The following is a 25,195-nucleotide window of genomic DNA, read 5'->3' as shown; positions in this document are numbered from 1 at the left end:
ACTGCACTTTCCCCGTTGCCTCACGTAAAGCACCAGAAACTGTCCTCTGCACTCTGTATTTCCATTCTCTGCTACATCTACCACTGTAATCTGCATCTCGAAGCATAAACCCCGGCACAATTCTTTCCAGGGAAAGCTGGAAGAGAACTAGGTAGCAGCACAAGTAGCTGCAAGTTGGACTTTAAGTTTCCGACTGCTAACGTGAATCCGCAAACAAGCGAGTGGCAGCCACGCTTCCTCTTGCAGCCTGTGCGATGCACACACCAACTCGGTGCTCTGCCTTCATTCTTACGCTCTTCGTAGCAGGTCGCGCTTTCGTTTTGCTGGAGACGAACCATCGTCTACTTGTCGCCCAGAGAGCACGGTGCCCGCAGCGAAATGCTGCAGGCTGCTGCTTCTGCCGAAACACGCCTGGGCTATGTAATTTCTCTCTAGCGCCGAAGCAGCACACATTCTGTTTGCTTTGTAGCCAGCATCTTTACGGAAAGCTTCTCGGCTACGTCTGGCACAGAGAACAGTTTTAGTTCAACGGGCTTACCCAGAGCTTGCCCCCGACGCGTGGGAACTTGTATTTGCACCACATTCCAGTGGCAGTCCTCTTTCCTTTACAGGCAGCACAGCGCCGTCAGATCGCGGTGCTCTCTGCACGTGCCTTCTCACTTCCAAGTAGCACCGCGCACATTAGAGCCTTGCAGGGAGAGAGACGCGGGTTGTCGTCTCGCAGAGAAGAACGTGGCAGGGCGAAAAGATGTTCTTCCTTTGTTCTCTTCGTCACCCAGAGTGTGGTGCTGTGTTGAAAGTCTTGGCCAGCGAAAAGCTAATCCAGCCAGTGTTTCTCTCCTGATGCATTTCGCTGAGCGAGAGCTGAGGAAAATCCGTGCACAGCACACTGTGGATGCGTGCAGTACACACGATGAAGAGCTGCACGGTTAAAGTCATCGCTGGGCTTCAGTTCTGTCCCGACCGCAGAAGGCGAAGAACGAAGCAGCTGGGCACCGGGTTCATATACTCAGTGCACCGAATTTCAAATGTCCAGCCAAGAGCTGCTTCACAAGCAGATTCAGCTGAGAATGCTCTGGCTGCTTCAGAAAGGAAGGCGCTGGGTTGCACTCCATCACACTACCTGGCCAGAAGCAGTTTCTTACACCTTCAGTGCTGCAGAGTGCTTGCAGCTTGAGCGCACCCAGAAGGACACGTCCAGCTAGAAGGCGTTCTTCAAGTACCCCCCTGCTCCAAGCAGCCTTGAAACTGAGCACAACACACTGCGGCTCACGAGGTTCCTTCTCAGATAGACGTGCCGTCACATTATGCACTCTCGCAGCTCCGTTGTCCACTTGCAGCAGCTGCTACCAGAGAAAAAGGCTCCAGAAGTAAAAGCCACTGCTGGACTGCACTTTCCCCGTTGCCTCACGTAAAGCACCAGAAACTGTCCGCTGCACGCTGTATTTCCCTTCTCCACCGCATGGCGAAACATAAACGTAACCGCAATTCTTTCCAGGGGAAAGCTGGAAGAGAACTAGGTAGCAGCACAAGTAGCTGCAAGTTGGACTTTAAGTTTCCGACTGCTAACGTGAATCCGCAAACAAGCGAGTGGCAGCCACGCTTCCTCTTGCAGCCTGTGTGATGCACACACCAGCTCGGTGCTCTGCCTTCATTCTTATGCTCTTCGTAACAGGTCGCGCTTTTCATTCCGCCGGAGTCGAACCATCGTCTACTTGTCACAGAGAGAGCATGCCGGCTGAGAAACGCTCCAGAGAAACGCTCCAGGTTTCTGATTCTTCCGAAACACGCCTGGGCTATGCACTTTCCTTCGCTGCCCTTGGTAGCACCGCTTTCTGTTTGCTTTGTAGCCGGAATGTAAAGGGAAAGATTCTTGGCTACGTCTGGCACAGAGAACAGTTTTAGGTAAGCAAGCTTACCCGGCGCTCACCCCCGAGGCGTTGAAATTGGTATTTGCACCACAATCCAGTGGTAGCCCTCTTTCCTTTACAGCCTGCACAGCGCCGTCAGATCGCAGTGTTCTCTGCACCTTCCTCCGGCTGCATGGACTCTGCAGCATTGAAGGTGTGAGAACCTGCTTCGGGCCAGGTAGCGTCCAGGAATGCAACACAGCACCCTACTTTCTGAAGCAGCCAGAGCATTCTTAGCTGAATCTGATTGTGAAGAAGTTCTTGGCTGGACATTTGAAATTCGGTCCACTGAGTACATGAACCCGGTGCCCAGCTGCTACGTTCTTCGCCTTCTGTGCTCTGGACAGAACTGAAGCCCAGCGATGACTTTTAGTCGTGCCGCTCTTCAGCGTGTGTACTGCACGCATCCACAGTGTGCTCTGCAAGGATTTTCATCTGCTCTCGCTCAGCGAAATGCATCAGGAGAGAAACACTTGCTGGATTATCTTTTCGCTGGCCAAGGTTTAAAGTACAGCACCACAATATGGGCGACGAGGAGGACAAAGGAAGAACATCTTTTCGTCCTGGCACGTTCTTCTGTGCGAGACGACTATCCGCGTCTTGGCTCCCTGCAAGGCTCTAATGTGCGTGGTGCTACTTGGAAGTGAGAAGGCACGTGCAGAGAGCACCGCGATCTGACGGCGCTGTGCAGGCTGTAAAGGAAAGAGGACTGCCACTGGAATGCGGTGCAAATACAAGTTCCCACGCGTCGGGGGCAAGCTCTGGGTAAGCCCGTTGAACTAAAACTGTTCTCTGTGCCAGACGTAGCCGAGAATCTTTCCGTAAAGATGCTGGCTACAAAGCAAACAGAATGTGTGCTGCTTCGGCGCTAGAGAGAAATTATATAGCCCAGGGGTGTTTCGGCAGAAGCAGCAGCCTGGAGCATTTCGCTGCCGGCACCGTGCTCTCTGGGCGACAAGTAGACGACGGTTCGTCTCCAGCAAAACGAAAGCGCGACCTGCTACGAAGAGTATAAGAATGAAGGCAGAGCACCGAGTTGGTGTGTGCATCGCACAGGCTGCAAGAGGAAGCATGGCTGCCACTCGCTTGTTTTCGGATTCACATTAGCAGCTCGAAACTTAAAGTCCAACTTGCAGCTACTTGTGCTGCTACCTATTTCTCTTCCAGCTTTCCCAGGAAACAATTGCGATTACGTTTATGCTTCGCCATGCGGCGGAGAAGGGAAATAGAGAGTGCAGCGGACAGTTTCTGGTGCTTGACGTGAGGCAAGGGGAAAGGGCAGTCCAGCAGTGGCTTTTACTTCTGGAGCCTTTTTCTTTGGCAGCAGCTGCTGCAAGTGGGCAACGGAGCTGCGAGAGTGAATAATGTGACGGCACGTCTATCTGAGAAGGAAGCTGCCAAGCCGCAGTGTGTTGTGCTCAGTTTCAAGGCTGCTTGGAAGAGGGGGTACTTGAAGAACGCCTTCTAGCTGGACGTGTCCTTCTGAGTGTGCTCCAGCTGCATGGACTCTGCAGCACTGAAGGTGTAAGAAACTGCTTCTGACCAGGTTGTGTCCAGGAGTGCAACGGCTGCGCCTTCTTTTGTGAAGCAGCCAGAGCATTCTCAGCTGAATCTGCTTGTGAAGCAGTTCTTGGCTGGACATTTGAAATTCGCTCCACTGAGTACATGCAGCCGGTGCTCAGCTGCTTCGTTCTTCGCCTTCTGCGGTCTGGACAGAACTGAAGCCCAGCAATGCCTTTGAGCTGTGCCGCTCTTCAGCGCCAACACTGCACGCGGCCACAGTGCGCTGTGCACGGATTTTCCTCAGCTCGACGGACAAGCATTTTCTTGCTGCTTCACAGAGTCCAAACAGTCCGCGTAGCTCTCGCTCAGCGAAATGCGTCAGGAGAGAAACACTGGCTGGATTAGCTTTTCGCTGGCCAAGACTTTCAACACAGCACCACACTCTGGGCGACGAGGAGGACAAAAGAACACCTTTTCGCCCTGCCACGTTCTTCTCTGCGACACGACTATCCGCGTCTTCTCTCCCTGCAAGGCTCTAATGTGCGCGGTGCTACTTGGAAGTGAGAAGGCACGTGCAGAGAGCACCGCGATCTGACGGCGCTGTGCAGCCTGTAAAGGAAAGAGGACTGCCATTGGAATGTGGTGCAAATACAAGTTCCACGCGTCGAGGGCATGCTCTGGATAAGCCCGTTGAACTACAGCTGTTCTCTGTGCCAGACGTAGCCGAGAATCTTTCCCTTTACATTTAGACCGAATGTGCTGCTGTATGTCGCTGAGAGGCAAAGTGCATAGCCCAGGCGTGTGTCGGCACAAGCAGTGGGCTGGAGCATTTCGCTGCCGGCACCGTGCTCTCTGGGCAAGAAGTAGATGACGCTTCGACTCCGGCAGAACGAAAGCGCCACATGGGTACTAAAGAGGCCGAACGAAGGCGCCGAGCACCGGGCTCGCGTCCGCAGCGTACAAACTGAGAAAGGAGCGTGGCTGGCGCTCGCCTGCCTGCCGAATTCACGTTAGCATTGAGAAGGAGGAATTTCAACGACAGCTACTTGGGCTACTACTTATCCCTCTTCCAACCATCCCTGGGAACACTGGCACTTACCTTTCGGCTCCGAGATGCAGAAAACACTGGGGTCGATGCCAAGGAGAGGGGAAGTAGAGAGTGCAGCAGGGAGTTGAAGTGGCTTTTACGTGAGGCAAGGGGAAGGTGCAGCCCAGCATTGGCTTTTCCTTCTAGTTCTTTTCTTCAGGAGAGCAGCTAGCAACCGAGCTGCGAGAGCCAACAATGGGATGGCACGTCTTGTCAGAGAAGCCACGGTCTACAGTGCTGTAGACTACTGTGCACAGGTTTAATGCTGCTGTAAGTACACGCTACTTTTGGAACGGCTTCTCTCCTGACTCTCCCATCTCTGTGAGCTCTAGCTGCTTGAACTTGGCCACACTGAAGGTGTGTGGACGTGATTGCGCTGCGAGTATCAAGTCTTCCAGAGACGAGGGATAGTCAACAAATGCTTTCTCACCTGGCCCATCTCTCAGTCCCAACTGTGGCTGGAAACGCTGTGCTGCAAGGGTGGACTTAGCCACTGTGAGAGAATGTGATGACGCTCTATAGATAGTTGCGAAGGAAAGTGCTGGTCACTGCAATGTTTCGCCTAGTTTACAGACTTTAGAGGGACTATGAAGGCCAACGCCTTGTTCTAGCACTTGTTCTCTGCGTGCAGCTGCTGGATGTTTGGAAGGGCTTTGGGATCCACGAGAGGTGGAGGGTAGGATGGTAGCTAGAGCTTGAAGGAAAGTGCGTCTCTCCAGGACCTTTGATGCAGTCCAGTGGGTGCGAGTTCCATGTTGAGCATGTTCAAGATGGCACAGAAAAGGTTCTGAAAGAAAGAGGCCGTGCTGGAACTGCCTTGACTTTTGCCGCTTCGAAACTGCACAGCCAACAATGAAAGGATTCCTCTTGCTTCCCCGCGACGCGCAGGATCACATTCTTTTGTGTCTCCAAGAGGCAGGATGCACAGCGGAGTTCTTCCACCAACTGCTCGCACACAACTGGGGCCGCGCCAGCGAAGCGCTTGGCTTTTTCCCCGGCACTGTCAGCGCTCATCGAAACAACCGCACGATGGCGCTGACGACGTGCAAAAGAAGGCCAAGCACCTGGCGCTGCTCGAAACCGCCCCAAGGGCAGAGGCAAGTTGCAAACGTCCCTGCACTCCAATCAACAGCACATCAGGACAAAAAGATTTCCCTCATCTTCCCCTTCCAAGAGCAGACTCTTCTTTACACCACACTCCAAGAGCCAGACAAACCTCTTTGGCCCAAACAAATCTTTTCCCTCTCGCAGATTCTGCCCACCAACTTGAAACCATCTGGCAAAAACAGAGCTCAAAACAGTGCCAGCTGAGGAAGATCTTGCTGCCTACAACTTCAACTGCACCCCTCAAACTAGCAGCACACACGCTCTTCTCAGCACTTTCTATTCCTCCCCATGCCACCTTAACATCTGCTCCAGCAACACTGGCACTATGTCCTTGCCTTCCCAAGGAAAGGCACTCCAAGTCTCTTGGCCTTGCCTTGCCTTCAGTACCTTGTCGAGTTCTTCTTAAGCTACCCTTGCTCTGCTTCCTTTGCCTACGTCTGCCTTGCCTCGCACTACCTACAACTTGCTGGCTTTGCTTTGCCCTGCCTACCACTCTTGGCCTTGCCTTCCATGCAGGCAAGGCGCTGCAAAGCAAGTGCAGGCAATTGTGGGCAAGTCCAGGGAGAGGTAAGCAAGGCCAGAGCAGTGAGGGGAAAGCAAATGGAGTGGTAGGCAAGAGAAGGCCCAGACGTTAGAGGCAATGCTGGCCGTAGGAAGGAAAGTCCACTGATGGGAAGGCCAGGCAGAAACAGGAAGTGCTTGGCAAGTCAAGGCCCTGGAGGAAAGCAGTAGGCAGGTCAAGGGCGGGGCATGGCCATGCAAAGGAATGCAAGGCTCCAGAGGGCTCCAGTGGGCTAGCAGGGCAAGACAAGGAAACTGTTGTGTTGCCAAGGCAAGGCCAGGCAAGGCAGGTGAGAAGTACATTCAAGGACTGCTGGTACACAAAAGTGGCCAGGACCAAGTGCTTTGTGTGGCCTTGATCCCGCGTGGGTCATGTCTCCTCTGCACCTAAAAGACTTGAGCTACCTGCTTTCCTTTGTATGCAAAAGAACTCTCATTCTGGTCCCCGAGCTCAAGGGCAAAATGTGAATTGCCCTTCCAAGATTCAAGACATGCAAGGATTGCTCCCAGACAAAGGCTGCCCATGGAGATGAGTGTGGCCACATGCGTCCTCCCCTGGCCTTCCTCTCCTGTGATCCTGAAACACCGGAGATGCTTGAGAGCTTTGAGATTCCTAGGAGGAGCAGAAAGGGCAGGGCAAGGCCATGAAATGTCATTGAAAAGGGGTCTTGAATTCCAGGTGGGGGAGGGGTGAGCAAGGTCATGCAAGGCAAGGGAGGGGTTCAAGGGCAGGGCAAGGCAAGTGGTGGCCTTGCTTGGCGAGGCGAGGCAGGGCAATGAGGGTCCTAGAAGGAAAAGGAAAGGTGAGGCCAGACCTAGACGAATGTGAAAGGAAGTCAGGTGGGGGATGGGTGAGCAAGCCAATGCAAGGCAGGGGAGAAAAGGCAGGTTGAGGGAAGGCTACAGAGGGGGCAGCAAGGAAACGCAAGGCATGGGGAAGCATGTGAGGAGTGGGTGCTGCCAGCCGGCCGGGATGGCAGGGGCGGGGCCACTGCAAGTAGCATGGTGGGGATGTGGAGGGGGGTGTTAGTGTGCGGGAGGTGTGTGTGTGTGTGTGTGCAGCGGAGTGCAGGGTAAGTGCAGGTGTGCGTGTGCGCATAGGGGGGTTTTGTGCCAGGTGCTGTGCCAGGGGGAGCCGTCCCACCTCCAAGAAGGTGTGGGAGTGAAAGGAGTAACATGGATGTGTCTTTACAAAGAGACCGTGTGAACCCGTCCTTAGACAAGGCTAGGAATTTACTGGTAGGGGAGTAACAGAAGAAAGTGTTAGTTCTAGAAACTGTTACTAATCGACAGAGACTGTTGCTCAGCCAAGGCCGTGTTAAATTCCTGAACCTAGAGCAAGGCAACAAAGACTTAATAGCATTAGGAATAGTTTCGTTTTCTTCCTTTTCCATAGCAAGAAGGGGGTGCCTATTAGAGGGGAGCATAGAGTAGGCGGTTCCGGAAGTCTGTAATTCCCGAGTACCTCAGAGGGTGCTGTTGCCAGGAACTTAGCATAAAAAGGGGGCTGCGTCCCGCAATCAGTTGAGAGACTCCATGGCAAAAGCCCCATGGCCTCTCCCTGTAGTTGAAGAATGTTCCAGGACTCCTCTGTCTCCTTTTTGGTGGATGAAGAAATTCAGAAAGCAACACTTCTGCCAGAACTCTCCAAGATGCCTCCTTTGCTCCCAGCGACTCCATCACTGCCCGGGAAGCTGTCTTTTCTACCAGAGGAGTTCGAGATACAGTTAAAAGTCGTGTGGCAGAGAAAAAAGACAAGAATTGGTTTACAAGGGATGGCAAACAAGAGATACCAGAAGCTTTGGCCCTACCAATATTAAAAGAACTCCGTGAAGAGAGTCCTTGTACTTCCTGAGGATTGGCAGAAGCCTTCCTCATGATGGATGTTGCTGGGGGTCTTTTTAGACTGGCAAAACGAGCTGTTGAAGGTTGCTTGATCTGTGCTAAAGCAAACAGCCAAGTTACAAAGTAACTTGCCAGGGGAGGGAGGCCTTGGGCTGCATGTCCCTTCCAAAGATGCCAGGTGGATTTTCCTGAGATGCCCCAAGTGGGAAGGCTTCATATCTTCTGCTAATGGTATGTCAGCTAGCAAGGTGGCCAGAGGCATTTCCAACTGCTTCAGCAACGACAGGATCAGTTATTAAGGCATCTTTGGAACAAATCATTCCAAGATACAGCATTGTAGAAGCAATAGACTCAGATAGGGGAACTCATTTTACAGGAAAGATCCTTCAAGGGGTTTTGGCTTCTTTAGGAACACAATGGAACCTCCATAGGCCCTGGCACCCCCAGAGCTCGGCTCGGGTAGAAAACAATGAATAGAGAAAGAAACACCTTTTGAAGCTGCTAATAGAAACCAAGATGCCATGGCTAGGGCTTTGGACATTGGCTTTGGCGAGAATGAGAGCCCGACCCAGAAGAGAGATTCCGTTATCCCCCTTTCCGTCGTTGTTACGAATTACCCGGCTAAGTCTCAACCTAGTGGGGGAGTAGAGGTAAGTGATGTATATTTAAAACCATCTGTGGCCAGGATACTGCTTCTTGTGAAACCCCTTCAACAGGAAGCTCAGCTGGCACAAGCCCCACCTTTGGACTTTGCTGCTTGTAACATCCAACCAGGAGATTGAGTCCTAGTTAAGGAGTAGAAAGAAGCACCAGTGGCGGTGAAATGGCGTGGCCCATTCCAAGTGTCACTGACGACAGAAACAGCCATCAAGACAGCTGAACACAGGTGGACCCGTCACTCTCGGGTCAAGGTCTCTGAAGCCTCAGAGATTTGCACATCTCAGCTGGAGGAGAAGGCCGGGAGGCCGTGACTGCAGGAGTGGGCCGGAGCAGTAGCCAGTGCTTCGACATCAGAGGAAGCCCTGAGTGCTGACCCACAGACCATCTGCTGAAATAGTCTCTATGGGTATCCCTCCTCTAGAATCTCCACTCCCTGGGGGGCTAATACTTGCAGCCATTGTTTCACGTTAAGTAGTTTCTGTGTCGTCAATTGCCACAGGTGGTGCAGAAGACAACGGGAAAATTAGACTAGCTAATTAGATCACACTATTAAAACATTTTCCTTACTAGTTCTACTTTTATATGGTCAGCTAAGTTTAGGTCAGCAGTGGGAGAATCAATTGGCAGCCTTAGGAGAAGAAGTAGCAAAAGTTTTGAACCTTAGCAATTGCTGGCTCTGTGGAGGGCCAGGAGGATCTGAAGAGTGGCCATGGTTGGCTAGCCCAGCTGAACCTAAATGGTGGGTCAATGGGAGGGCCACAATGGCATGGGATTTGGGGCCAAAGAAGGAAGTCCATGGCCACTTCATTCTTCTCCAACAGGCACTTATTGCCTAAACAGGACAGGGCGGGTCTATGTAGGAAAAGGCATTTGTCAATTGACTTTCTCTCTGGCTTTAAGCAATTGGGTTTGGCCCTCCAATTGCCCTCCTTACAATTGTTCCAAATATCAAGACAAATGCAATCAAATAGCTGTTCAGCTCACTAATGGTAGCTGCGTAAGGTGTTCTTACGAAAAATATTTGGAAGTCTGTAAAGCAATGGGGAGGGACAAGGGGTTTTTTTGACCATCTATTTTTAAGCTGTCCCCACAAAAATTCCACAAGTAGAAGACCTGTTGTTTGTGATTATCAGTGGGAATGGCAACACCGGATTGGAACTCAAAGCCTTTTAGTGAGTTCTGCTCCAAATCCAACCAACTTGCAGATGTATTGAGAGTCTTTCTGAAGAATGGCTAAAAAGCAAAGGTCATGATGACACAGTAGGATTGATAAAGATGCAGACTTGGCAAGGATACTAAATCCTTGTGCAAGGAGTTGTATAAACAACAGGATGTGAGTCCAGATAAGTAAGCGGAAAGAAACCATATGGAAGAGGAAAATAAGACCCCTATGTTTGCAGATCTCATGGCATAGCTCCCACCAATAAGGAGCTCAGCTTTTGCAATATGTATGAGCTAATTAGTAGTACTATAGGTATGTGTAGATTATTACAATAAACGAGACTTGCTGACCACAATGCCGTGAGTGCTTGTCTCCCGCGACTCCACCCGACATCTGGTGCCCGAACAGGAGAAGTTGCCCTTATGCGACGGGGAGTTGCGTTGGGTTCGGGTCCTGCAGCTAGAAGGACGGCGAAAGAGGTCGCGTACGGCTAAAACGCAGCGCCAATCTGTGTCGAGCCTATCACCTCCGCGCCCGAGCGACCGCACAGGCGGGCTCGCCGATACGTGCTGCCGAAGCCTGGAGAGCTAGCAACGGTACCGTAAGTATGGAAAGGCAAGCAGCACAGGAACTTTTTAAAGCCTTTTTGCTTAAGCGTAATTTTAAAGGGATTGATCTTGATAAAGACCTCCCCGTTCTTTTAACGCATGCGCGCTCTTATAGTTTTTTCACTGATCCCCACTCCATTCATGAATTAAGTCAGTGGCGCGCGTATGGTGATAAACTCTGGGATCTTGTCTTAGATGACGATAAGCCAGCTAAAAAGATTTCTAAACTATGGAGAGTTGTCCACAATGAACTTTTAATGGTACAGGCGGAGAAAAAAGCGGCAGAAAAAATTAAGATTGCTCAGGATCGGAACCGTCATTATGGCGATCACAGTGCCTCTGTTTTCTCTGGCCCACCTAATCCCCCCACCTTTGCTGCGGTTCATGTACCGCCTGAGGCTCTTGCCTCTGAGTCGCCTTCCGCGCCTCCCCTCCCCCCACCTCCTACTCCTCCTACGCCTTCCTTGCCGCAGCCTGCTCTGCCGTGGCCCCCCCCGCCGCTCGAGCCGGCTCGGGAGCCACCGCAGCCTGCTCCTCCACCGCGCTTGCCTCACTCGTCTCCGCCGGACTGTTCTCATTCGCGAAACCCCTTTGTTAGCCCTAAGCCTGTCCCTGGGGCAGAGTCTGACCTCGCGGAGGCCATGGCTAGGGGCCATAGAGAACTCTGGGCTGCGGTTGCTCGTGATGGCTTACAAAAGGGTGATTCTGATATGTTAGCGGCTGCGCAAGACAGCATGGCGTTCCCTGTTTTATTTGTCCCGAATCCACAAGGGGGCGGCAATGTTGCGCAGGTGACTAACCTTGATTGGAAGCTGTTAGCGCAGCTAAGAGCAACGGTGGGGAATTACGGTGTCACCAGTGAACCAGTTAAACAGATGCTTGATTATATTTTTAACGCTTTTACCCTTCTTCCTGCTGACATTAAAGGCATTACTAAGCTCACGTATACCTCGCATCAGCGACTGCTTTTTGAGGCTCGCTGGAGGGAGGAAGCCGCTATTACTGCTGCTGTCCCCAGGCCAGCGGCAGATCCCTTGACAGGTGTTACAGTAGCTGAGCTCATGGGTGAAGGGGATCACATGAGAGTAGAAGCTCAAGCGGCACTAGGACCTGCCAAGCTACGGGAAGCTATGGCAGTTGCTAAGAAAGCCATGGATAAGGTCCGAGCCCCAGGTGGAATCCCAATGTATATGAGCATTAAACAAGGCAGAGAGGAGTCTCTAGGCTCTTTTGTTGACAAAGTTATGGAAGCTATTTCAAAAGCTGGGGTTCAAGAGCATATGCATGACCCGTTGCTTAAACAATGCCTTTTACAAAATGGCAATCAGGCCACCCATGCCCTTATTACTTCCACTCCAGGGGATTGGACTGTCCAGCAACTTTTAGAAAAAGCTGCGACCATGCCCACTGGCTCGCAACTATTCTTAGTACAAGCCTTAGAAAAATTAGGTGAAGGGCTTAAAGAACAGGCTATCAGCTCTCAAAATCAGGTTATGGCAGCCCTTGCTCCTCTCCAAGCGGCAGCAGCACGTCCCCGCCCAGCTCCAGGTGACCGCATGAAGTGTTAGCGCTGCGAGACACCCGGTCACATTCGTCGAATTCGTTGGAATTTATGGGGGCGCTACAACCTGGTCTCCCCAATCCGGCTATGTTGCCCCAAAACTGGCCTCTTTTAATTATAGATCTCAAGGACTGCTTTTTCACTATTCCATTGCATCCAGATGACACCAAGCGCTTCGCCTTTACCTTACCTGCCCTGAATAAAGGAGAACCAGCTAGGCGATTTGAATGGACTGTATTGCCACAAGGGATGAAAAACTCACCTACTTTGTGCCAACTGTATGTTGATGCTGCCTTACAACCCTTACGGAGACAGATGCCTGATGCCATTATTTATCACTACATGGACGACATCCTCTTTGCTCAAAAGGATCCTTTCACCCCTGCCCAGATGCAAATTATTGTTGCCTCCTTGGCTGCTTGGTCCCTTGTTGTGGCACCCAACAAAATACAAGTTTCTACTCCATGGAAATATCTAGGATGGACTATTACCGCTCAGAGAATAAAACCTCAGAAGTTACATATTCAAGCATCTATTTCAAACCTAAATGAGGCCCAGAAACTTCTAGGAGACCTGCAATGGCTTAAACCTGTTACAGGAATTCCCAACATGCTATTGGAACAGCTACGTCCTTTGCTAAAGGGCACAGACCCATGTACTCCTGTGACGCTTACGCCGCAACAGTCTAAAGTCTTGCAGCAAATTACATCCTGCATCCCCAGAGGCTTTGTCGACCGTCTAGACCCCGATACCCCCCTATCCTTAACTGTCTGGAACAGTGGAGAACATCTCTTAGGAGCTATTACACAGCAAAAGAAAACGGGGGACATTTCCGTTTTAGAATGGATCTCGCCCCCCTTGCAGCAAAGAAAAACAGTCACTCCAAAGATTGAAAATTTGGCAACTCTTTTAAAGAAAGGACGCCTACGCACCTGGGAAATTAGTGGCCTTGAACCTGCAGTTATTAACCTCCCCATGGAAAAACCTACTTTGGACTGGTACCTACTCAACTCCTCACGACTCACTGAAGCCTTGCTCTCTTCTGGAGCAGAAGTTCGCACCGGCCCATTAGCTCCAAAATCACTTAACTGGTTGGGAAGCTGGGCCTGGATATCCAAACCGCTGCAACACCAAGGGCCTATCCCTGATGCCTTGACAGTTTTTACTGATGCCGGACGCAGAACCAGGACAGCTGCCGTTGTTTGGCACTATAATCAACAATGGTGCCACCATAAGATCGCAGCTACCCCTACTGATACATTACAAACCTTAGAACTTGTAGCAGTACTGTGGGCCGCCCTTCATTTTTCGGAACCCCTCAATGTCGTTTCAGACTCTCTTTATGTTGTGGGAATTGTTTCTAGAATTGAGGACGCTGTCATCAAAGAAGTGAAAAAACAGCGACTTTTTGATCTGTTATTACAGCTAAAACGTGCGCTGCGGAACAGATCTCACCCTTATGCAATTCTCCATATACGTAGCCATAAGTGGCAAGAAGGCTTAGGAGAGGGCAATGAGAGAGCAGATCAGATCGTATCACTCAGTCAGAATGTTCCCAAAAATACTAGGGCTCGAGAAAGTCACAGTATGTTTCATCAAAATGCAAAAGGATTAGTAAGAGATTTCCATATCCCCTTACGTGACGCACGTGCCATAGTAAAAGCATGTCCGTTATGTAGTTTTCACAATACTGGAGTCGGTTTAGGCATAGGAGTCAATCCTTGAGGACTTAAAGCCAATGAAATATGGCAAATGGACGTTACACATGTCCCCAGTTTTGGGCGCTTGAAGTATGTTCATGTGTCAATTGACACATACAGTCATTTCATATGGGCTACGGCTCAGACAGGAGAACAAGCGAGACATGTCGAACGTCATTTGAATAGCTGTATAGCAGTTATGGGAGTCCCTTTAATAATCAAAACTGATAATGGCCCCGCTTATAGCAGTGCACGCTTTGACAGATATATGCAAAATTGGAATATTACTCACAAAACAGGCATTCCCCACTCGCCCACAGGTCAGGCTATTGTAGAGAGGGCACATGGCACCCTCAAAACATACTTGCAGAAATATCCTGATTTGTCCAACCCGCATGACAAATTACAAAAATGCCTTTTTGTCCTAAATCACCTTTGTGTGTTCGGTGACAAAGAAGTGCCTCCTGCCATTGTTCATTTTACCTATCCTCAACCCCCGACGCCCATGCCTTGGGTGCGCTACAAAGACCCCAAGACAGGACTTTGGCAGGATCCTGTAAAAACCTTGTACTGGGGAAGAGGTTATTTATGTGTGTCCACTCCGACAGGTCCCCTATGGGTTCCAGCCAAATGGACTAAGCCTGTTGTCACTGATGAGCAACCCACAACAGAGGAAGGCAAGGAGAGTACAGAGGAAGATCTCACAAATCCTGCAGGAAGTTGAGCAACGGTTTCGCGTTACCTTCCTTGTGGAATCTGAACAGGAGATAGAAGATCATCTCCTTCCACATCTGCAGAGACACTTTATACGCTTTTGCCAATCTGCTTGCTTTGCATGTAATTGTAGTAATCATAAGGCGTGGGTAAGATTGTTTTGCGGAGGTTGTAATTTACAGTGGTGGGTCCACCAGCGACATCTATCAGAAGGGTTTTGGTGTCAGTCTTGCAGTTTTCACTGGCACCGTGAGACGGCTCAAGGAGCATTGGTACAACTCACAGGCAAAAATATCATTGACAGTTTGCAATTAGTTGAAAATCTTGAGGATCTGAGACTGCGAGAACTTGCGTGGTCGGTACAGCATTTAGCAAAAAAGATCCTAGCAGATAGTTACTCTGTAGTTTTGCAATCCTCCTGCCAATTAAATATTGGGGTCCCCATTCAGTGGCAAGTTGAACCAAGAAAGTGGGATCATGTTTGCCGGCGGTTTAAGCATCGTGCTGCTAATCGCAGGCTCAGTAATGGGTCACAACCTTCCCTACCCTCCTAAGGTGTTTGACCCTAGAGATAATATCTGGGTCTCCTTGGCACGCGAATTAAACACCACAACATTCTGTGCCTCCTTAGCCACACCCAGTACTCCATTTTTGACATGCTTAGTTGGAGTACCATTAACAGATAATACATGGCGCAACTTTGTAATCGAGACCCAGAAGCAGCTCAAACCTATTTGGCAGTTGAATTCCACAAAAAATATTACTCATGGCCTACTAGACTATGATATCTGGGATGATAGACTCCCGGTGGGCCCTGAGCCAAAAGAAATAGAACTAGTTGATTCCCTTAACGCTACAGCCTGTATCTATATTAATAGTTCACGCAATTTATGCCAAGAGGGCAGCCTTGGTGGCTGTCAAATGAATACATCCAACCCCACCTGGATTAATCCTGCTGGCAATGTTTCACAGTGGGACTTAGAATGGTGCAACGTTACCGTGAGAAATCGATCTCTTGCAGCCCCTGGAACGTTTTTCCCTCGAAAGTTACCCAGAGGGTTTTTCCTAATTTGTGGGAATCGTGCCTGGTCAGGTATCCCATCCAAGCCTATAGGCGGGCCCTGTACCTTTGGCCAACTGAGTCTTGCACTTCCACAGCACCATCCTAATGCTACACACCGAATACGATGGAAGAGGTCTTTAGCAGAAACTATAACATCTGATTGTGAGGATGACCTCACGCTGTGGAGCAAATTAGAAGTGCTTTTTACCTCCCTTTTTGTTCCTGGTGCAGCTGCGGCATGAGCCCATTGTCACTTAGAAAAACTGACATGTTGGGTAGTTAAACAAGCAAACGGTACCAGCCGAGTGTTGTCTGAACTTGCAGAAGACCTGAGTTCAGTCCAACACGCCCTGCTTCAAAATAGAGCGGCTATAGATTTTTTACTCTTAGCCCACGGCCATGGCTGTGAAGACTTTGAAGGAATGTGCTGCATGGATCTTGAGGATCATTCTAAGTCCATCCACGCCGAAATTAAGAATTTGATTGAACACTCCCAAAAGATAAAAAAGGACTCCGGATTTTTCAGATTAGAAGGACTTACAGAGTGGATGGGCTTAGAAGGATGGATGAAAAGTGTGATCAAATCTTTAATGCTATTGCTAATTATTGTTTTTCTTGGTTTACTTATGCTTAGCTGTATAACGTCATGTGTAAAAAATTTAATTTTGAAGTCAGTCAATATGACTATGATCATGCAAAAAGAAAACGGGGGAAGTGTTGAGAGTCTTTCTGAAGAATGGCTAAAAAGCAAAGGTCATGATGACACAGTAGGATTGATAAAGATGCAGACTTGGCAAGGATACTAAATCCTTGTGCAAGGAGTTGTATAAACAACAGGATGTGAGTCCAGATAAGTAAGCGGAAAGAAACCATATGGAAGAGGAAAATAAGACCCCTATGTTTGCAGATCTCATGGAATAGCTCCCACCAATACGGAGCTCAGCTTTTGCAATATGTATGAGCTAATTAGTAGTACTATAGGTATGTGTAGATTATTACAATAAACGAGACTTGCTGACCACAATGCCGTGAGTGCTTGTCTCCCGCGACTCCACCCGACACAGATGTAAATGTAGATGGGAACCCTGTGTGGGAGCTTGGAAATGCAAATACTGTAACCCTTATGGTGGGGCAGCTATTGTTGGAGGACTGTTAGGCCCGGGAATCCTGCTGTATTTTGACCCACCAATTGATGACCAAGGGTAGGAAGGCCCCTTTGCTAATGGAACACGGGCTTTGAAAGGACATTATTGGATTTGTGGCCAACATGCTTAGCTCAGGTTACCTCCAAACTGGTCAGGGATATGGTATATCCCTGGGGTATATTAGACCATTGTTCTTTTTGCTACTACAAATTCAGGGAAATTGCTTAGGAATCAAAATCTGGGATGATTTAATTAGAGAAAAGCAGTCAGCTGAGGCAGCCTTGGCTGCAGGGAGCACCCCAAAACGGGGAAAAGATGAATGGCCACCAGAACAAGTTACGCAACACGATGGACCAGCCCCTTGGAAACCTAAGGAATTAATCCCAGATGCCTGGGAACCCATTTATCATTTCAATGAGATAATTAGGTTACAAGCTGTCTCAGAAATAATTACCAACCAGCCAGCCACAGCTCTTGACCGTCTTGCTGAGCAACCCACTTCAATGAGGAAAGCGGTATTTTCAACATTGGATGGTATTAGATTATCTGTTAGCAGAAGAAGGAGGAGTTTGTGGGAAATTCAATGACTCGAGCTGCTGTTTGCAAGCACAGGACAGCGGAAATGTGGTCAAACAAATAACAAAGGAAATAACCTCAGCTCATGGACCTGTCCAAGTGTTGAAAGGATGGTAATGGGACATGTTTTCATGGTTAACTGGCCAGCTATGGGCTAAATGAATACCATTTCTCCTCTTATATGCTATAGCAACTCTAATCTTTTGACCATGCGTGACACCATGCTGGGTGCAGCTCTTTCAGCAGGTGGTCAAGGGGATGCCGCTAGCAGCCATGCCTACCTGATCCAGAAAGGACTACAAAAGGACAGAAAAGGATGTCACTGCAAATAATAGCAAAAGCCAAGAAGACTCAAGAAGAAAAAATTAAATCAATGGTAATTAAGGTTTGTAAAGACAAATACAGATCAAATAAAAAGAGGAGGGATTAAAAGGAAGGAGCTGGATGAGTCTTTACAAACAGACCGTGTGAATTGGCCTGTAGACAAGGCTAGGAACTTATGGGGAGTGAAGTAACAGAAGAAACTATTAGTTCTCTAGAACTGTTACGAATCATCAGAGACTGTTGATTAATCCAGGGCGTGTTAAATTCCTGAACCTAGAGCAAGGCAACAAAGACTTAATAGAATTAGGAATGGGGTTTTTTTCTTCCTTTTCGATGCCAAAAGGGGAGGTGCATATTAGAGGAGGGCATCGAGTAGGCAGTTCCGGAAGTCTGTATCTGCCGAATACCTCAGCCAGTGGGGAAAAGGGTGCTGTGGCCAGGAACTTGACATCAAAAGGGGGCTGCATCCCGCAACCGTTTGACAGACCCCAGGGGAAAAGCCCCATGGACTCTCCCTGTAGTCGAAGAATGTTGCAGGACTCCTCTGTCTCCTTTTCGGACATAAACCTCAGGCATCGTGGATTAATTTTCCCTAACGGCAGCGACCTGCTGCGTGCTCTCCGTGCTCCTCCCCAGCCCCCCGGCAGGTGTAAAATAGTTCCCGGCGGCTCCCACCGCGCGTTACAGACGGCTGCATGGTCCCGGGGCTGCCCGCAGTGCTCCCCTGCCCCGCAAGGGCTGCCCGCGGGCTACGGAGCCACCTCGCCACCGGCGCGGCCAGGGCCGGGGCCCTTCTCGACAGCAGCCGAGGGGCTGCGGAGCGGGCGGCTGCGGGACGATCAGCCATTTTATGCCGCGCGGTGCTGCCGCCTCCACCTAGTGCTCCATCGCGCCGCCGGCCGACCCCGCCTGGCGCGTTCACGCTCGGCCGCGCTCGCCGCCCGCCCAGCCTCGCCGGAAGCTCTCCGGCCCGGGCCGTGCCCCGGCTCCGCCTGCGGTTCGGCAGGGCCCGGCCGCACGCGTGCTGCGTGGCTCGGAGCACCCGCGTTGCGCCGCAGGCCACGGGGAAGGCGGGGCGGGGCGGGCCGGCGCCATCGTGGTAGCGCGAGGAGAGGAGCGCCCGGGCGGGGCGGCGAGTGGCGCGGCGGTGAGCGCTTCTGCTTCCTGTCGCTCGGCGGCCGCCCTCGGCAGGTGCCGTGTGACCCCGCGGAGCGGCGGGGCCGGCCGGGCGGTGCGCGGCGAGGCTTTCGGCCAGCGGCGGCCGCAGCGAGAGTCTGCTGGCACTGCCCGTGCCGGTGGAGAGAGCGGGGATCCGAGGCCGGCCTTCCTAGGGTAGCGACGAGGGGTGGCCGCCTTTGCCGCGCTGCCTAAGACGCAGGGCCCCGATCCAAGCAAACACGACACTTTTTATTTCCACATATTAGGAATATCCAAAATACAAATGCATATTCGTAACATTAACACCTCCCATTCTCCGCTTCATATGGAAATGAGCTTAAATGTCGTTAAGCATGCATAGTGTGTGTCCTGAATGGAGTCAGTGGTCTTGAATTGGGTCAGTGGTCCCAAGAAAGATGAAGTAACTCATCTTCCTCATTTTGGCCTTTTTGCCTTTTTGAACTTTAACAATCCGAATTACTTTAGTGACCTCTTAAGTTTCCTCTTGCGTGACTTTTGAACGGGTTCCCACCAAGGGAGGAAATTGGTAATTGTCCTTGTTCCCTACACCAACTTATCAAAGTTTCTATTCCTCCTTCTAAGCACAGCTAAGCAAACATGCAAATGACAGATCATCAGTTATTTGGTAATCACATCTTAAAACCCCTTTCAGGTCCAGCTCTCTTAACTATTTTCATTAACTCTCACTGGGCCCAAATTCCTTCCTACTCTAACTAAACACAGCTAGCCTATAACTAAAATCTTTATAGTTCTTCTAAATCTATGTTTCACTCTGAAGAGGAAAGGCTGCAAGGAAAAGGCAAGGCAAGGTCAGTGAAAGCTTTCTGTCCTGGCACATTTAGCAGTGTGAAGCGGAACCGCTGTTTGCTTTCCCTAAGGACTCTACGACACTGAGAGCATGTGCTTTTACATGGAGCTGAGAAGTGTGGAGATACAGCCAGAAAGCAGAAGTGAGAGCACTGCTAAACTCATGTCAGAAGTGGATGCGCTAACGCTGCTAGGCCGCAAACCATGGCAGGCAGTACGGCCTACCAGGAAATAGCTAGTATAAGGGAACGGCATGCTTGCTGTCGGTTAATGCTAGCTTGTAGTTTTGCAATGTTATTAAGAAACATAGATATGGTTGTTATAGTGACTGCTGCTTATATAAGAATCTATTTTTAGTTACTGCTGAAAAGGTATACTCAGCTCTGTATCAATAAAATCGGCTTCTTGCATCCGAGCAATCTGCCCCGTCTCTTCCATCGCCGACCACCACAGGACAGAGAAGGAAAGTGAGAATCACCCATATGTTGGGGTTTTAGTAGTTCTCCTTTTATTTTTTTGGGGTTTTTTTTCTCTTAAGGAGCTTTCCCCCATACGCTAGGAGACAAGAGAGACAAAAGAAGTTGTCACCGCTCAGGGGAGGGATGCAGCTGGCTACTCCCTTTAGCTGAGGTGTCTTGTGAGGGCAGAGATACAGTGAACTTTGGACTGGCAAAACGGGGTTGCATGCAGCCCCCAGCTCTTGTTCTCTCAAGCATTCGGAGGGGAGAGAGGCTGCGGTGGCTGTGGGGAGAATTGGTCACCACTGCAGGATTCCGTCTCCTGCTGCCTTTCTTCTACCGTGAGTGCAGCTCTGTTCGTAAGAGCGGCCGTTGCATTGGAACCTTCTTAACAGTCTACCTTCACTAAAAGAGGGACTCTTCACCATCTGCTCGGGTGCCTCAGGTGAGAAACCCCGGCATCCCGAGCCTGCCTTTCCCTGCCCCGCTCAGAGCAGGGCCGCTGCTGCCCCACCCCACCCCCCCCCCCCCCCCCCCTTCTTTGCCACTGCTCCGAGTTTTCTATTCTATAGGAATAAAATCCCATATAAACACATGAATAGATTGAAGAGATTGACTGATAATATGGGTTTATTTACAAGCCTGATTGGCGCATTTAAGGCCTGATTGCCATACTACTCACAAACTACTATTAAATGTAACTCACTTTCAAATTTCTAAGAGTAAAATACGTATTTGCACTGTATTCAAAACTGCATGGCAAATTATTTCAGATATTATGGACAAAACGATGCGATAATCATCACATAATAAGAATTTGAAAAGTCAAGTAGGCAAGAGAAAACTGCTGGGATTTTGTCTGCCCGCATTCTGGACCACGGCTGTGTGAAAATGGTCTGTGAGCCAGGTGCAAAGGTGCACAGCAGGAACAGCACTGTCACCTAATAAACACCCCAGGTTTCTTTATTAATGACTCCCAGGAGTAGAAGAATGTGTCAAGTTTCCTACAGAGATCCATTTGGAGAGGAGAAATGTTTGGAGAGGAGCAAAATCACAGGAGTTCCCACTGTAGGCTATATCCCCGTTTCCTTGTATCCTTTCACTGCAGAAACCCATCTGATCCTGACTATTGGCATTCCAAGGACACACCAAACCACTTGCACGCACATCTGCTCACTGAGCCTGAGAAATGTGTTCTAGAGAAAAGGAAATGAGAAGGACCAGTGTAGATACAAAAATGCTGCTAGCGAGGATTTTCTTGCTATTTTCTAAGTCCGTGAGAGACTTTTCTCTCTCACAGAAGAGGGAGCAGAGTATGGAAACGACCAAGCCACCTGCAACCTTGAAAAGTCTTGTTTATGGTATAGTAGAAAAATATTTTGACAATGGATCTTTTAGGATTTTAGCCAATCACCCCAAGGGGTGGCTGATCCTTTGTCCAAATAGATTATGAAGAAGAAAGTCTGTAAAAGAGTTTGTAAAATAATTAAATGAATAAATCTTGCTGCACAATTCCTGCCTGCTGGATCTTCTCTCCTCCTCCTCCCTATGGCTGCGCGACATGGTGATATAGCCTAGGGCCCAGGCCTGCGGTAATAGACCAGCATTACAAGTGAACTGCAACACGAGCAGCTAACACATTCCTCCTGTGATAAATGAGTGAACGATAAATATTGTCTTTCCCATATATGATTTTAACATTTAGAAGTGATCATGTACTATGTAGAAACAGGTAAAATACAGTTAAGTAAAAACAAGACTAGAGTAAATTGTAACTTCGAAAGAGTGGCAACATGTTGGGAAACGTCGTAATAAACACGTGATAATAAATGTCCTTTAAGTTGAGAAATGACAGAGGTAGAAACCCAGACATCTTAAAGAAACAAAGAAGATGAACCGCATGCATCCCAGGAAGTCTGTTATCTCATCAAAACTCACACCTCCCAAAGAATCTGTCGACTACAAATTAGGTTGGAGACTGAGGAGGCACCGGAGCGGGGTGCCTGCCTTCAATTCTGGAGCTATCCAGAGGACCGAGGCGGCAGCGTGCTGGCGTGCGCTGGCACAAGGGGGCACAGACAGGAGGGGGGGAAAAGTTGAGTGAAGTGTAAATTACTTTCTGGGCTTAAGGACTATGTTTAAAAAGTACTTAAGTTCACAGTAACATGAATGGAGCCACGCCTCTAGCAATATTGCTAAGTGCTCCCGCGCTGTGATATGCCTTTGTTCTACTAACAAATGTTCAATATTATGCTGCTGAAAATTCCGCTTGTGAATTCATCTTTCTCACATCTTCCCTTAAAATCAGTTCTAAGAATTTAGTGTGAAATACATTTAGGCTTGGTCCACAGGAATTTTAGATCAAATAAACACATCTCAATGTTTTCCATCTTTCCCATTAAAGGATATTGGTTTTGGCTCATTCTTTTGGCATTTTGCCAGCCATATGCTCAATGCTATTTCCTTAGGAATGAAAGCTGCAGCATGATATTACAAAGTGTTTGGTGAAACCTTTACCATGACTCTCAAGTCGCAACATGCCAGATCATCACTGGTTTGCAAAGCTGCTTGAAGATAGAAGGAAAGCGTCAAAGGTTTATGCATGAATCAGCATCCCCTTGTCACAACGTCATGCTGCAGTGATCCCTGCAGAGCTCTAAGACTGGATTTAAAAGAGAAAAGCTCAACACTGGCTCTTGAGTCAGCAGGTTGAAACATCCAAGATTGTACATCTATTACTTCTGTGCTAAAACGACTGTATGAAAACGTGTTACCATGATGGCAGTTTTATAGTACTCCATAGGAGACACCTCTTTAAATGACTCTGATATCCTTTCAGTGCTAAAATTGAGAAGGGGGTTGATCCATAGTTTACTCATGTAAACACGAGGGAACTACTAAGAGACAGCAAATGTTAATCACAAAACCTAAGCAGCAGGACTTGCCTTAATCTTGTCAAGATAAGAGGAACAGGATCTTTTGAAAACCAGCACAGAGATCGCTGAATCATCCGGTGAAGAACTGTGCATGCTCCAGAAAGAAAGGTAAAAAGTGCATTGTGACGGAGACTACTGATCTTTATCAGAAAGACCCCCGAGGAAGAAGGGCAGCCTTCCTCAGTGCGACCACCTGGCTACACAGCGCATGCGTGGCACGTCTGCTAATGATATCAATGACTTCCGAGAAGTAATTTCTAGAACTACTCCTATCCCAAGGAATGTGATGAATATTCAAAAAATTTACACATAATGCTGGACTGTATGGAGTGCTCTGCGTGGGTGTGTTAGGAGGAGCGATCCCCCACGCACCCAGCGCCAAATAAAGCAAATACCCGCTTCTCTGACTCTGTCTCTGAAGCATCTCTAGGCCTGGTTTTGGGCAATTCAAAATAGGTGAATACACATTACAACTACCCCTGAAGTTGCTCTGTAGGCAGATTTAAGAGGAAAGGATTTCATCTTCATCACTCTCCTTCTTTCTTGTTTTGACAGAATTAAGAACTTGTAAAAAATCTGATATCACTGATGCTCACCACCCCTCCAATTAGACTACGCTCACTTACACTGTGCTGAGGACAACAAAGTCCAGAGCTTTGGCTATCTCCCGCTTCTGCCCTAGGAATTGCTTCCAGTGCTGTACCTTTGCTCCAGCTGCGAAACCAAACCAGCAGAACCAAGGAAGTTCTCTCTGAATGAACCAAGATTTCTCTAGAAGGCGACAACGGCAGTCATGGCAGTGAACACTGCTCTTCACTGGGCCATTCCTCTGAAAAAAGACATGCACCACCTCTCAACCTAAACCGTTAAGCCTCCTGGTGATGCTGACTGACAAAGTGTCCAAATGCAGTTAGATTCCAACAGCTACTTCCAATGACCTGGCAACAGAGCTTTGCAGACTTGCAACAGTGCAATAAACTAAAGGGGCTATGTTTCATGGCTGTTTTTCAAACATCATTGATTTATGTCCCTATGCTGGGTTAAGTGAAGGTGGCCCGTCCACCTTGATCAAAGTCAGCAGAATTTTGGCCCAATCTGCTGTTATGCAACACATCATGGAACGATCTCTTGGTGTTGATGCAAAATTCCCACTGAAGTGCCAGTCGCTGCATGACTTAAGGCTACCTACTCGCAGAGTGTCCACTCCACTGCCACACCCATTTTCTGGCCACCTTTAAATGACTGGGCACTCTTACTTTTTCAAACATTCCTCAGGGGTATGTGACCACCATCTTCTCCTTTCTGAAGTTCAGGAGCCTAATTTAAAAGTAGTACTAGCAATACCAGTTTATCCAAAATCCATTTGCGCCATCAACAAACTCCGAGCAAGCGCTGAGAATTAGTTTCAAGACTTTTACATATTTTTACAGTGGGCTTTTTGTTTGCTTCTTTGTTTTTAAAGTAGATGGAGTAGTCCGCTGTTTCCCTGAGGCTACCGGGGGTGCAAGCAGGCAGGCAGAGCCCTGGCGTGGGCGGCACAGGGGACCCCAGGCGCTGACGGCTGCCACCGGCGTGCGCCAGGTCGGGACCGGCAGGCAAGGCTGCGCCCCGCGTCTGCCACAACACCTGCAGCTTCTGCAGCCTGAAACACAGCTGGCTCAGGGGTTTAAATCAAGAGCCAAAATATCTTGCTGGTCAATTTGGGGCAGAGAAAGGTCATCACTTCTAGCATGGCATAAGCCTGCCACTACATTTCTGTGAAGGACAATCACCTTGTTGGAGTGAAACTCCTGGGTAAAATACTGAAGCGCTTTCAGATTCATATTAGCCGACATTTCGGTGACCTTCTTTTATACCTGCCTTGCTTCATACTGCTGGTTTTGGGCACAAGTTCTTTGTACACTATCCTGGAAATTAAAAAAATCAGAAACAACACCCACCCCTCCCCCACCACCACCCCTTCCCCAGCCACAACCCTAACAAAACCAACCTCCAGAATGTTCAGGATTTCAAATGAGAACAAGCATAGATGGGACAAAAAAAGAAGGATCCTCCTTAGACATTTGTGCATGCAGTGCCCTGCAAGCAACTAAGTTCTACTTCTCGTACACCAAATACCTGTCTTCGGAACTCCTTGTTCTCCATTCAAACCCTTCTGGGAGGGTAATCGAGGAGATACTCTACATATTTTTAGCACATGTTGCACTAGGCAATTAAATCCAGTGCACAGCATTACTTGACTAACTGAGGCGGTGACAAGGTCAATTAAGACCTGTTCATATCTTAATT

The 25,195-nt window shown here is 49.1% G+C and overlaps 1 long non-coding RNA gene across 1 annotated transcript; it reads left to right on the top strand.

The window, feature by feature from the left end:
• Positions 1 to 11,152: 11,152 nt before the first annotated feature.
• Positions 11,153 to 16,335, top strand: LOC125321100. The gene is made up of 2 exons (XR_007201448.1): positions 11,153 to 12,282; positions 14,313 to 16,335. It is a non-coding gene; the product is annotated as an uncharacterized LOC125321100 (long non-coding RNA).
• Positions 16,336 to 25,195: the final 8,860 nt, after the last annotated feature.

Source organism: Corvus hawaiiensis, unplaced genomic scaffold, assembly GCF_020740725.1.
Source record: "Corvus hawaiiensis isolate bCorHaw1 unplaced genomic scaffold, bCorHaw1.pri.cur scaffold_68_ctg1, whole genome shotgun sequence".
Lineage (NCBI taxonomy): Eukaryota > Metazoa > Chordata > Aves > Passeriformes > Corvidae > Corvus > Corvus hawaiiensis.
Note: the sequence above shows the minus strand (reverse complement) of the source record. Positions and strands in the feature narration are given on the sequence as shown.